This window comes from Arvicanthis niloticus, chromosome 14 (genome assembly GCF_011762505.2).
Source record: "Arvicanthis niloticus isolate mArvNil1 chromosome 14, mArvNil1.pat.X, whole genome shotgun sequence".
Classification (NCBI taxonomy): Eukaryota; Metazoa; Chordata; class Mammalia; order Rodentia; family Muridae; genus Arvicanthis; species Arvicanthis niloticus.
Genome location: NC_047671.1, coordinates 13,136,981 through 13,151,126, shown reverse-complemented (window position 1 = coordinate 13,151,126; position 14,146 = coordinate 13,136,981). Strand labels below are relative to the sequence as shown.

The following is a 14,146-nucleotide window of genomic DNA, read 5'->3' as shown; positions in this document are numbered from 1 at the left end:
TTGCCAGTTAGAATGAGAACTTCAGCTGCCCCAGGAGCTATGGCTTGGTGAACTATGAAAGTCTTATTTAAGGACATGCCTGAGATGATGAGGCCATCCTTTAAACAGCAGCCTTTGACTTTTAAAGGTAGAGCCAAGAGCTGGCTGGCTTTACTTAAGAGGATTTTTACATAGAGACCACCAGCTCTCCAGGTGGAAACAAAAGTAGATTTTTGCTATCTTTTTCTGAGAGTCTAGAGCTTGTGGAGGAGGAAAAGGAAGAATCAGGCTCTAGATCAGAGCATGGGCACTGACGACAGCCCACCCACAATAGGCTTCATACCTTTGGATGTTAGCGCCAGCCCATTACCTCCAGTCTTTATGCCCATAGACACATGAGTATAACTTGTGCTTTAATTCTTCCTTGGAGAAGAGAGCTAATAGTAAGATCCATTCCATAAAGGCATGGAAAAGACTAACGGAGTTAACACATGTAAAGGCTTTGATCCAGTAGTTGGTGAAGACTTTCATGTCAGCTGTCAATTTAACCCAAGGGACATTAGGCATTCTTGCACTCAGGCTTTGAGGGAGGGGACTTTTCTTTACTTTTTCTTGCTATAAGGTGGAGAAGGAAATGGAATTGATTTCTATCTTTGTGTCTATTGTCTATAAATTACCATGCAAATGACAGGAGACTAAGAAATTAAGCAGAACCAGCAATCCTGTTAGATACCTGAATTCAAGTTTGTTCTAAATCTGGACTTGAATTTGGCCGATAAATCTAGTGTTTGATAGTGTTGTTACCGATTCCAGAGTTTAGCCCGGCTAGTGTATATTATGCATGCTGACTTGACACGCTGTGTGACCCTCAGTGGTCACAGTAGAGAGAAGAGAATTCAGTGGAAGGAAACAGATCTGAGAGAACCATGCTTTCTGTGCATCGTTATTAAAGGTTTAGAGGTCTCTCCGTCGCAAGGCCAGGACTTGAGTTAGATTCCACGTAGACAACTTGTTGAATATTTCTTTTTTTCCTATGTGAAATTTATTTCAGACACATGGATTGATGCATTATTGAATAGTTTAAATCAATTTTTACTTCTTGTGAATGAATTTGTCTATGTAAGCCTGTACTCAATTAAGTTCAGCAAATAATTTCTGAAAGCTATTGTATATTAGACATATTCCTAGGATACAGAGATGGCCAAGACATGTCTCCTGTTCTTGAAATTTCATAACATGTTTGAGGATATTAATACACAGGGTTATGGTGTGAACCCAGAGGAGGGGTACATAGCCAGCCAGAGGGCTGACTAACCCCCTGCTCTTTGTACTTTGTTTCTCTCCTCACTTGACTGTGCCTCAGAGAGGCCTTGACTCTTCTTTTCTGTTTCCTCTTTGTGTCAAGTCTCCATCCTTCTAGATCTTCCAGTTCCTGGCCCCCAGTTATTTGACTTCTCAGAAACACTGAATATAATCACTCCTCTTAACTCCGGATTAGTCAGCTCTCATCACTCCAGTGAAATACCCGAGGAGGCTACTTTTATGAAGAAACAAGGTTTCTTAAACTCACAGTGTTGGAGAGCATGGAACCTACATTGGTTTACCTCTAATGTAGGCCTGTCAGCTCCTCTGTCATACCATGGCAGGTGACAGTGGTGGGAGTGTATGAGAGAGGGACCAATGACATCTTTGGAAGGGAAAGAGTTGAGTGGGGCTACACTCTGGCTTTGATGACAACCCTCTTGTGAGGAGTGTCAAATAGTAACACCAGAACCACCTGAATCTCTTTTGAGGGCAGGGCCTCATGAACAGGGAGTACTGAAGGGGCAGGTGTAGTTGGAGTCATGGTATTAGGGTAGAGGAGATTTGCCCCTTTGCTTCTTGTGTCCCTGCTTTCAGTTCCACAGAGAAGCCCTGGTAGAGATTTGGTCAGGCCTTAGGGCAGGCAGATGGTAAAGAAGACAATGGGAAGAAACTCATGTATCCAGTCTTTATTCTCAGCCCAGACCCTGCTAGAGGTCTTTCTGGTTCCAAGTGTGCCATCTGAATGGAAGGCATAGGCTCAGGGGTCTGGTACCACTCTGGAGGCCACCTTCTTCTCTGCCTGTGATGTCTTCACAGAGAGGGAGAAGGTGAATCTGAGCGAGTGGTTCCAAGCCATTTCCCAGCACCTGCACCTACCTTCACTCCTGGCCTGACCCATTTTCTCCACCTACAGTGTGACTCTGATAATCCTCCCTCCGCTCTCCATTTTGCCCAGAGGCTACCAGAGTTCATTAGATTAAAAAATCTATAAACTGCTCATACCTTGGAGGTATGTGCTCTATAAGTTACAAAGTAATGATAATAATGCTACAATAATTACCTTGATTAATTTATGCATAAGATAGAAAAAAAGATCCTTAATTAAGAAACACTTCAACACCATCAACAGAGGCCCCCGTGTTTCCGGAAAGTGATACCACAAGTAGGAATTCCAACTTGGGGTCAGATCAACAGGGTAGGGAGTTGGCCATCTCTGCTCCAAGTGACTTATGCTACACCCTAACTTAAAAATGCTCATTCCCCAATTTCCTTCTGTCCACCTCGCAGCAGAGAGTTGAGCTGTGGACCAGATCCTTAAAGGAGCTGTAAACTCAAAAGCTGTAAACTCAAGAGGAGAGGCATTGAAGTCTCCCTGGAGCCAGCTCTCCATGGGAGATCTGAGTGGGCTGAGGACCACAGCTAAAAGGAGTCAGCTGCCCCTGGCCTCAGGAGACCGGGTAGGTTTGCCATTACCTGTTTATGATTTGGATGTCAGCCTCAGTGGGAAGTCTGAGCCTGGCCCACGATGCACAGAGCACTGTGCTATGGTCCTTCCGTTTGCTTCTCTGGCTTTCCCTTCTGTGCTCATCTGCTGCCCTGGTCCTGACCTGTCTGCAGTCGGCTTCCCCTCTGTGAAGCCTTTTTCACCTGCCAGTCATTCTCATGTCTCCTCTGTACCTCCACTGTGTGGGGGTTCGTGCTCCTGACTGTATACTAACCCTGAGATACCTCGGTCCTTGCTGAGATTGTCTTACTTTATGTTCAGAACACTAAATGAAAGCCTGTGTGATCACTTCTGCTTCTCAGATGCTCAAGAGCCCCGAGCAACAGCATGGCAGCTGTCCACAACCCCCAAGAAGGCTGACGCCAGGGCCAGCCCTGAGAACACTTTGAAATGAAAAATACAAGTTGCTTCCAGTCTCCCCTTCATCTCTTAGAGCATCCTACCATTGCCTATAATTCCAGTGACCCTGATGCAACTCAGACTGGTTCTTTCCTTCCTAGATACCACCTGAGGTCCGTCTCATACCTCTTCTTCCTCCTAGTGAAACGTTCTGTATTGCCAAGGCCCTGTTAGGTGTCGAATGCATTGAGTCCAGCTGAGCTGTCAGTGCTTAAGAACAGCATCTCTCCTGAGTGCTATTAGGCATTTTAATGTTCTCATCCACAGGGATGGCTGGACAGTTTTTAAAGACACAGGCTGGTGGGGAGAAAAGGTATAGTGCATAGAGTTCATGGTGACTCTCCAATCACACGTCCTTTGTCATCCCACGGTATTCTACAGAGGGCCTTGGCCAGGGAGTGTACACTTGCAGAAGCACCCAGGCTGATGCTTCAGACTCAGGTTTTCTAAGTCTCCTATAATAAGCAAACCTGTGATGCCAAACTCGAGTTGACAGCTGGTGTACCGGTGTGAGCAGGTGTGTACCCATGCTAGAACTAGACTCAACACTCTACTTTTCTCTTCCGCTTACTCTCATGTGTTTATAATGGGACATAATCAAATTCTCTAGCCCGAGGAATACCCTCAGTCACCTGTCTGAGGTGCGGCCTCTGGTTAACTCAGCTACTGTCACCACCTTCACATTTAAAGAGGGACAGGGATGCTCAAAAGGCCTGTGGGGCTTGCCCAGCTTCTAGTGAAGGCAAGAGGAGCCCAGGTCTCTGCCTTCTGCAACGGATCAGCTGAAAGACAGCCATTTCTCTTTACTTTGTCTAGCTCTGCCTTAGCTGGGACCCAGGGCTTTTCCTGGCCAGCCTCGGAACCTATCCCTGGGCAGGCAGGTCTGTGGTGTCTTGTTTTATGTGCTGGGGTATTGTGGAATGTTGCATGCGTTTCTTCTTTACAACTTGCATTTTGTTCACACAGGGAGAAAGGACTGCTGGAAGGCTTCTCTAAGCCTCCCAGTATTCTCTGTGGATACATGAAAGCCTACGCTATCAGCATGTTCACGCGTGTGCTGTATATTCATACAGCAAGCATGGCGGAGCAGGGAGTGACATGAGAACTCTTACTGGAGGAGACATCCCCGGCAGAGGGAGTGTGGGGGCCTTGGAACCAGCTCTCTTGTCGGTACCCCACTCCGACCCTGGCCTAGTCTCTCTCTCTCTCTCTCTCTCTCTCTCTCTCTCTCTCTCTCTCTCTCTCTCTGCAGAGCAAAAGGACAGTAGCTATTGCTTGCTAGATCTTGGTTTCCGTTTGGACACCACAGTGTTCCTCTGCATATTCATGTGCACAAAATGGCCCCAGCCACAGGGAAGTAGGCCTCTGCCTGGGAAAATTTGCATGGCACAGAGATCAAAGCCTTCAGCCACACAGAAGAATTTGGGAGTGGAGACTCCAAGGTATCATTGTGGGGAAGAGAGGGGACAGTGTTGGAAGCTGAGAGATATGCCAAGCACCCTTGGGTGGACACACCCTGCATGGGACCTGCCCAGGTTGGGTTGCTTGAGTTGAGTTTGCAGAAAGCTGTGCACATGGGTGTTTGTGGGAATTAGCTGTGCACGTGGGTGTCTGTGCACGTGAGTACGGCGGTGCACCCAGTACCCACCACAGACTCCAGGTATAAACTTATGGGGTCTGTGGGCTCACTTGTGGCTGGCTATTTAGTTTTAATGCCTAAAACCAATTTTAAATAAAATGAAGAAGTCCCCCTAAATATTCTATATGGGGTTTTCTGTTTTTTTAGAGGGACATTTCAGGACTAGTTTCACACAGGTTTAGCCGAAAGGGAAATTAAACTCTACATTTAAATGGAGATTGCGCACAAAGGAATCCATTAGTTTCAATATTTCTCAGCAGGAGGGCTCAGAGTTATTTAAATAAGTTTAGATATTAAACCTAAAGTAGCCATTAAAACAACGTGGATTTGTTTGCCTATTTTTTTTCCCCAGAAATCTTTTCTTTCCAGCTGACTGAAAAAATCTATTGCTTAACCAATGGAGGGTATTTTAATGTATTAAAAAAATCCAGGGACTTTTTAATATAGCACTTCCTTTGAATTTTTAAGTACCATATCACGGTGTAGTTATTATAGCCTAGGTCACCTTTTGGACAGATTAAATTGCAGGATTTCCCCTTCCCCACCCCCGCCCTCTGCAGACCAAGGCTAATACAAACACCGACATTAAACCATATTGGCTATGGAAGAGTCTTTGATTGTCATTGAGATTATTTTAAAAGTTATTTAGGTCCCCCTGTTACATCTCTGCAAACCACCGAGAAAATGTTGTACGAGGATTTCTCTGTGCGACATTTCTTTGGGGATTCATAAATATTGATTGTACCGTAAAAAATTGATGGAATCTTGAAACAGACTGCAGTCGAGGCAGCTGGGGAATTTACTCAATTTTTCTCAATCGCTGCAGTCTATAAAAAGAGGAGATTTTGCAAATTGTTTCTCACCTTGTCTTTTTAGTATTTAATAGCTCTCAATTCTATAGCCTCCTGAACCATGCGCCGGGCATGTTTTCTATCAAGACGGAATCAGGTCTCCTCAATGAGAATTAAAAGGTGAGGGCACTGTGAACGGTTAATCGCCAGCCATCCTCCTCGGTGCCCTCTCTTCCAGCCCTCTTCCCACCTCCTCACTGATGTCAGTGTCCTGCTGTTATGGGATGATTGATCTACCTACTCCTGTCTCTCAGGTACCCATGTGATGCCCAGAAGCACATCTCCCAGAGCCCCAAAGGAGAAAAGGTCAAAGAGCTAAGGTAGGTCATTTAGGGACCTACTGAATCATGTTGCATTGAGACGTGCCCACATCCCTTTTGTCTGTGTGGTCCTTCTCCCTGTGCCCCTTTGGTTCCTAAACTACATCATTGGCTATATCCTCACAACACTTTCCAGAACGATGGTTTCCTTGCACACAAGTCTCCACACCATCCCACACAGTTTCAGATACACTGGCTGTGTAAGCAGGACTTGGGTTGGAAGGATGGGGCCATTAGCTAAAGAAAGCAGATGACATTTAGAAGCTGGAAAGGATGCAGGGGTAAAGAAACTCAGGAACAGAATCTCTGGCACTCCCAGAGGAGGCTCAGCCCTGTCAGTGCATTGACCTCATCCAAGGAGATCCTGTGGGACAGCTGACCTGGAGAACTTTAAAGTCATATACTTGTGTTTGTAGGATGATGCCTAAGTTTGTGGGAATCATATTTAATCACCCTCAAAGCAATCACCCTTAATCATATTTGCAAAGTCCGTTTACCATATTTCATTCTATTCACAGGATCCAGGGATCAGGGTCTATATCCCTTTACACATAGAAATAGGTTCCATGATTTGCCCCGTAGGGCTAAGGGATGGTCAATAAATCATAGGTAGCATTTGAGTGTGCCAGGAACACTCTCATCTCTGATGGAATTCAATCTTGACAGCGGTCCCCACTGGACATGCTTTTAAGGGTCATGAATTAGGAAGGTATGAGTGCCCTTGAACCTTCAAAATTTGCTTGCTACTTGGATGGTTTTTTTTTGAATGAAGATTACTTTTTTTTTTTTTTTTTTTTTTTTTTTTTTTTTTTTTTTTTGGAAAGATAGTTAATGTTCTTAAAGAAATTCACATTAAAAAGTTAAGATCAGGTCCTCTCTTCAGCTGGTATTAATATATATGATATAATATATATATAACTAATATATAATCTATATATGAGAGAGGAGGAAAACCCTGACCAGTCTTTTTATAAAGAAACCTTAAAAATATTACTCTATTTTTAAAAACAAATTTTAATGTATGAATATTCTATCTGCATGTACACCTGCATGCCAGAAGAGGGCATTAGATTCCATTATAGATGGCTATGAGCCACGCTGTTGTTGCTGGGAATTGAACTCAGGACCTCTGTAAGAGGAGGCAGTGCTCTTAGCTGATGAGTCATCCCTCCAACTCCATATTGCTTTGTTTTTAAAGTTCAGCTTTCACTTTTGGAACAAGAGGTCTCTGCCTTCAAAAACTGAGAGTCTTGTCCTGCTGTGATCTTGAGAGTACAGGTGCTTGGACTCTTGACAGTGCTATAGTTACTGTTTGTTATCTGGTTTTGGCTGGTCAGAGGCTTGCCTCTGTCCTTCAGGAGCTTAGAATTTGCTTTGGTAGTTGGGAGCTATGTCACATGAGTGAGTGCCAACCCCACAAAGGAGGCTATGACCAGGGCTAAGTGGTCTGTGGTCCCAAATTGGGTGGGTTCTGATTGGGTCACCAACAATTGGAACCCTCCCAATTGTTGATGGCTCCTGGTGGTGGTCAAGTTTGCAGGTCAACAGACAGAGATAAATTAGGTTTGGAAGGATCCTCCAGGCAGGAAGAAGGGATAGCAAGTGCAAAGCAGACCAGAAACACACACAGGAGCCTGCTTCGGGGATACAAGGCAGGGCTACTGGTTTCTGACTTTTCCAAACTAGTAGCCTCTGGATTGAGGCCTATCTCTGTATTCAGCCCTTCCCTTTTCCCTAGCCTGACTGTGACCTTCATTCTCTTGTTAAACCTGCATCATCTTGAGGTCATTTCAAGACTAATGTCCCCTGAGCTCCAGGGGAAGGTGACCAGGACAGAAGGCAGGATGCAGTCCGATGATGCTTCCTGGGCTGGGACACCTACTGGGGAGCCGAGGGATGCCATCCCAACATCTCAGACATCAGGAAGCCAAGGCCTTATGTCATCCACATGTGCAGCAGAAATAGCAGCCCAGGGAGCCCTGTGTGTGAGAGAAGAGTATGGAGCCAACAGCTCCCACATCACCATCCTAACGCCATCTTGGCCGTTTCTCTCTAGTCTCCAGCACAGCAACTGGTACATCCTCGCCTCAGTCCTGCAGGCTTCACAAGTCAGCTCACCACTCAAATTTACTCCAGCTCTTTCCTCTGCAGAACCTCATGCCTCCAAAGCAACCATTTCTCTATTGCCCTGGCTCTTCTAACTCTTGGCAAGAGAGCTGGTCTGCTTCCCACTGCTGCTATGTCCCAGCCAGGAGCAGTAAACCCCTTTGGCCTTTGCTTATGAAGGATATATTTGTTGTAAGAATTCAGTGTTGGCAGCTGTTTCTTCTAGGATGTTGAGTGTGTTATTCCGTGTCTCCAGGCGTCCATTATTTCTGTGAGCAAGTTGGCAATAAGTCTTCCCGCTACTGTTAGAGGCAATATTTCTGGTTTTCTTTCGCTGCTTTAAAGATGTTCTGAGCCCTGGTGGTCTACTGTGGAGCTAATTTTGTCACCATGTCCCACATGACTTCCATGTTCTTTTCTGCTTTTCCATCTTGCTATGTCTCCCAGTCAATCTTCCGGCCTATACAGGAGCTAAGGACCTCACCTGACTTCAGCCTCCTGACTCCTCACATGCTCTCCTGCTCATCCTGCTCCAGCCTCCATATTCCTGGGGTTACACTCCTCCTCCCTCCCTTTCTCAAGCTCCCGTGAACTTCCTAACATCAACTCTGACCATGTCAGGCATCTGCTTAGAAAATGGATTTCCTCCCAGGTGTGGTGGTACATACCTTTGATCCCAGCACCTTTGAGGCAGAGGCAGGAGGATCTCTGTGAGTTCATAGTTAGCCTGAGTTTCGGGGCACCCAAGGTTGCAGAGTTGAAATCCTGTCTCAAAAATGAAAAAGGTTTATCTTTAGCCATATATGGTGTATATGCTTTTTATCCCAGAAGACAGAGGGAATAGGATCTTCATGAGTTCAAGGCCAGCTAGGCTTATACACTGAGAGCCTGTATCACAGAATAAGATTTAATTCCCCATGTACCATGGAGTTAATTTCCATATGTAACTTTGAGCTAGCTTAAGTCCATTTTATGTTGCTATAACAAAAACACCCGAGACTGAATACCTTGTAAAGAAAAGAGGTATATTTGGCTAATTGCTCTGTGTGTTCAAAAGCATGATTTTAGAATTGTTTGATTTTGGTGAGAATCTCCTGGCAGATGACATCATAGCATGAGGGTGTGCAGAAGAGATCACACAGGAAGAGGGGAGGCCAGGGGGTGAGCTGCCAAACTCACTTTGTACCAACCCATTCTCATCAGAACTAACGTGGTTCTGCCAAAACGACACCGATTCTTTCTGAGATTTGTACCCCCATTATGTAATTACTGCACCCTAGGACACACAAGTTAACGGTTCCTCTGCCTCATCATCACCACAACACCAAGGACCAAGCAGTTAGCAATGCATGAACTTTAGAGAAGTCTAATATACACATATATTGTATATATTCAATCTGTACATAGTCATTATATATTAAGCACATACCCAATATATACATATAGTGTTGAATATATACATATGTAATTCAAATATATAGACATATACTATATATATTTTTATAGCAATTTGTTTTTTTTTAAATAATTTATTTATGAGTATACTGTAACTGTCTTCAGACACACCAGAAGAGGGCATCGGATCCCATTACAGATGGTTGTGAGCCACCATGTGGTTGCTTGGAATTGAACTCAGGACCTTTGGAAGAACAGTCAGTATTTTTAACCACTGAGCCATCTCTCCAGCCCTATATACATACATATATTTTAACAACTGCATGTATGCACACCATGTGTATGCCTGGTGCCCACAGAGTATAGCAGATCTCAGATCCCGTCAGATCCCCTCAAACTGGAGTCACAATGGCTGTGAGCTATTCCTCTTTCACCTGCTCATACTCCTCCTCCCTGAAAAGCCTCACATCATCTCCTCTCCCCGTGACCTCCCACGTGCTCCCATGATGCCCTTTACGTGTCTGTCATCACACTGAGCACAGATAATCCTTCAAGTGTCCGTTTCTTCTCTATATCGCGAGCTTTTTGAGCTCCTGTGTCTTATTCATCTTCATGACTTCTGTGCCCAGTGCCTTGGCTGGGATATAGAAGACACTCAATACCTATTTAAACAATGGATAAGCTAATATGTAAATTAAATTTGTGTAAAACTTTCTTTAATTTCACATTCTTATAGGAGTCAATAATATTAGTCTCATTAGCAAGCAAACAACTACAGACTGAATACCATCTCCCAGGATTTCCTGCTTCCACCCACTCATCTGCCTGTGCATGAGTCTTTACTGAAAAACCTAGTCCCTGAGAAAATGTAGTCTCCTATTGCCTCTAATCATAACACAGAGAATAAAAAAAAAATAATCAATGGGCCAGTTTTTTTCTGCAACATTTTTTCCATCAGTTCAGTTCAACAGTTTATTCTTATTGATCAATGACATGGAAATTGGCCATTACAAAAGACTGTTTTGATTAAATATTATTCTCCTGTTGGTTCAGACTGGCAGAACCTGGGACTTCAAAGCCTCTGCCTCAGTGGAGGGCCCTGGGAGGGGACTGCTCTCCAGTCGCAGCCATAAGAAGGCAGTTATTAGGAATGGGTGCTGAGGAGAGTCAGGCTGATCATACCAGGACAGCCAGGGGAGGGTTGGGATGTTGGGTGTGGCTCACTTGGAAGTCGAACCACCGGAAACTCAGCAGTGTAAATGGCTAACAAGCTCTGCTTGTTAGTTGCAGGACCCCAGATGTAGTTATCTTATGGAATCAGCAGAAGACAGTCTAGTTCAGGTTGTGCTGGAAGGGGAGGACTGTGGTCCACAGGCTCTCGGGGGAGACACCAACCACATCAAGAAATGAGCTGGGAAGGCAAGAGATGGAGAAAGGTCCAAAACCTAGAGTAGGAGGGCAAGTTGCAAGTGAAATGGGCCTGGGCATGGGGTAGTGCTGAGGCCTCTGAATCAGATGAATTGACAACGAACTGGACTCAGCTTACCTGGCTGCCAACATGCAGAACAGGCCACAAGACCAGGATACAAGGAGGGGGATTGAACATCAAGGCTCAGGATGTAGGTAATGATTGGGTACCAGAGGGCAGTGGGTGTTGTGCTATTATTAAGGTCTGTGAGCTGTTTTCCAGGAAGTCCTGGGGACGAGAGAGAGGCAGGTTAGGGTGTAGGTAGAATGATTAGGACTGTCACAGGAAGGTCAGACCCAAAGAAGCCACAAAGATCAAGTGGAGAGAGAGAGGAGAGAGAGACAGACAGACAGAGAGAGAGAGAGAGAGAGAGAGAGAGAGGAACCAGGCCTTGCTTCCTCTCTGAGGGAGACAGCTCTGCCTAGAGCATCCAACTTACCTCTGGAGAGGCAGAGGCCACCCAGTGTGTTTTCTGAAGATCCTTCTAGCTGGTAGCAAGTGATCTACAGCAGATGGCATTTGGGTGGGCAGGCTGTACAGGTACAGGTTCTGCTACCCTGCTTTTGCTACTGGACACAGTAGCCCAGCCTCCTAGAGCCTGTGGCTGACCCTCTCCTCATTCCCAGCACCATCCTGGCTCAGGCTTGTCCAGGGGCCCCTGGCTGTTCTACAGCCTGGGGATCAAGAGCTCAAATACTTGGGGAATAGCTCTGGCTTCTGAGCCATGCGGGGATGCAGCTTCTTGATTACATCTTAGTTGGAGCCCTCCCACACTTCTGACCAGTTTGCTAGTTCCTGGCCTCCGTTTGGAAAGCTTCCAGCTCATTTTCGTGCTACGCTGCTCGGTTGAGCCTTCTTAATGTAGACTTAAAGTTGTATTAAATAAACAATGGGTATTAAATCAAATTAATTATTGGACACTCCATGCTATTTAATTTTAAAGCTCCCTTTTTGCCAATATTTCTTCTGAAGACAACAAGGCATGGAATGCCAGGCAGCTGGACTGGTCTCCCTCAGCCTCACGGTGAAGGCCGGGGAAGGGAAGGGGTGGGAGAAATTAAGAAAACCAGCATGCTGGTGAGCAGAACCATGCTTTTTATTATGGGGAAATGGTTTTCGATCCAATTTCTTCAGATCTCCCAATTATCTGGACGGCCAAGCAGGAGGAAGACAAATTAATTGTTGAGGAAAAAGTCCAATGACTTTTGGGGAATTCAGCCTCAAGAGGCCTTGGGCTGTAGTAACCGCCTTACCTGAGCAGGTGAAACCTGGCCTCCACCCTTTCCGAGCTGCTCACAGCTCTCAGATATGGTTTGTGATTCTTTACTCTGCTGGAGTCATGCTGGGCAGACACCACTTTCTGCCTTTCCAGGCCAACTCCGATCCTGTTGTTACACTGCCAAGGGGACCCTTGGCCCTCATCTCGCCTGCATCATCTTATCTGTGATCTCACGCTTGCTTGATTGATTTTGTATTGTCCCTTTAAACCACAGCTCTTTTCTTTTTTTGCCAATGGTCCATGCTCCTGGCCCCGATGTAATGCAGATAGATGTTCTAATTGCTAGGCGTACGGAAGGAAAGATGTAAATGGTCATCAAGGAGAAAGGACCAAAGGTCTTTTCTCAGAAGCTCACAGCCTTATTCCTGGTTTTCTATAGGAGTGGAGAGGCACACTCCTCAGGAATCTGCAGTTTAGGAGTCCCAGGGGCCCACCATTTCCAGCAGGCTCCCATGGTTACCCCTGGCTTCTTGGACCCTCTTGCCTTCCTGACATGGCCTCTCATAGGCATGGTTCTGTCTTCCTTCAAGGCTTTAAGCTCCTACATCAGAACAGCACTTTGTCGTTCAACTGAAGGCCCCGCCCACCACACACAGACACACAGACACACAGACACACACACAGACACTCAGACACAGACACAGACACACACACACACAGACACACACAGACACACACACAGATACACACACACAGACACACATACACAGACACACACACACACACACACACACACACAGTGTGGGCATGGTCTTCTGCACGTACTGCTCCCTCCCCTCTCCTGTAGAAACCTCTTTCCCACTCATTCAAACCCTCCCTTCATCAAAGGCCCCATTTAGACTTTACTCCTTCACATTTTACTTCTTTGTACATCTTCAGTGTTACTCAGATACAGTGACTTTTCAGTGTGTTGAAGTCAGGTGATTCCTAATCTAGGGTAGCCAGCTCTCCCCAGTTTGAACTCTGGAAATTTCCATGTCTTCAGAACCATCCTTGCCCTGAAAAAGCCAGGACAGTTAGGTATCTGCCATTCTGGTCTGTCTACCCATTTTTGGCCAAGCTACAGTCCACTTGATGTTAAGAATCACTTCCTCCAGAGAGAGGAGCCACTCCTGGGTACAGGAGAATGCAGCTTATGTCAAGTGCAGCTCTCCTTCTGTGCTCCCTGTAGGCAAGGTCGCTGTCTGTCACATCTTCAGAATCTTTGGTGCCCATCACAGCACAGCACGTGATACAGAGCAGGTTCTCAGGCCAGGAGGGTTTGTTGATCAAGTAGATGTAATCATGTATTTCCCAAAGGTTCAAACCCTCAACCCTGTACCCATGAGTATAACTTTATTTGGAAATGGTCTTTGCATGTGATCAAGTTTCAGGTAGGTTCTTAAGGAATACCTAACCTATGAATCATTTCTTTATAAGAAGGAGAAATTTGGACTCAGAGACACAACCCAGAGGGAAGATGAAGGAAGAGACCAGAGAGATATACTGTTGCAAGCCAAGAAATACCCGAAGCTGCAAGAACCTAGGAGAGAAGCCTGGTGCACATCCTTCCCTGGAACCTTCTAGAGACCGTGGCCCCGTCAGGCAGCACCTTGATTCTGGAATCTCAGACCTCAGAGTTGGGAGATAATAACTTTTTTTATTGCTTACGCCATCCAGCCTGCGGTATTTTGTTATAGAAGCCCTGGGAAACAATTTCACTAGAGTTCAAGGAAAAAATTTAACTGCATTCTCCACCCTGCCTTTATCTTCTTATGGGTCCAAATCTGCTCTGTTGGGCTCAAAGCCATCAGGGATGATCTCACACTAAAAATTAAAATGTCTAATAAAATCATGTTTAAATATGCCACATTTTCCCCTTCTCCAGCCCAGGGAGCTCTAGTGGTCTGGTAGGTGATCAG

The 14,146-nt window shown here is 45.5% G+C and overlaps 1 long non-coding RNA gene across 1 annotated transcript; it reads left to right on the top strand.

Moving 5' to 3' along the window:
* Positions 1 to 4,169: 4,169 nt before the first annotated feature.
* On the top strand, positions 4,170 to 14,137 carry LOC143434390 (uncharacterized). Its single transcript, XR_013103861.1, has 4 exons — positions 4,170 to 4,629; positions 5,728 to 5,797; positions 5,932 to 5,997; positions 13,665 to 14,137. It is a non-coding gene; the product is annotated as an uncharacterized LOC143434390 (long non-coding RNA).
* The last annotated feature ends 9 nt before the right edge of the window (positions 14,138 to 14,146 follow it).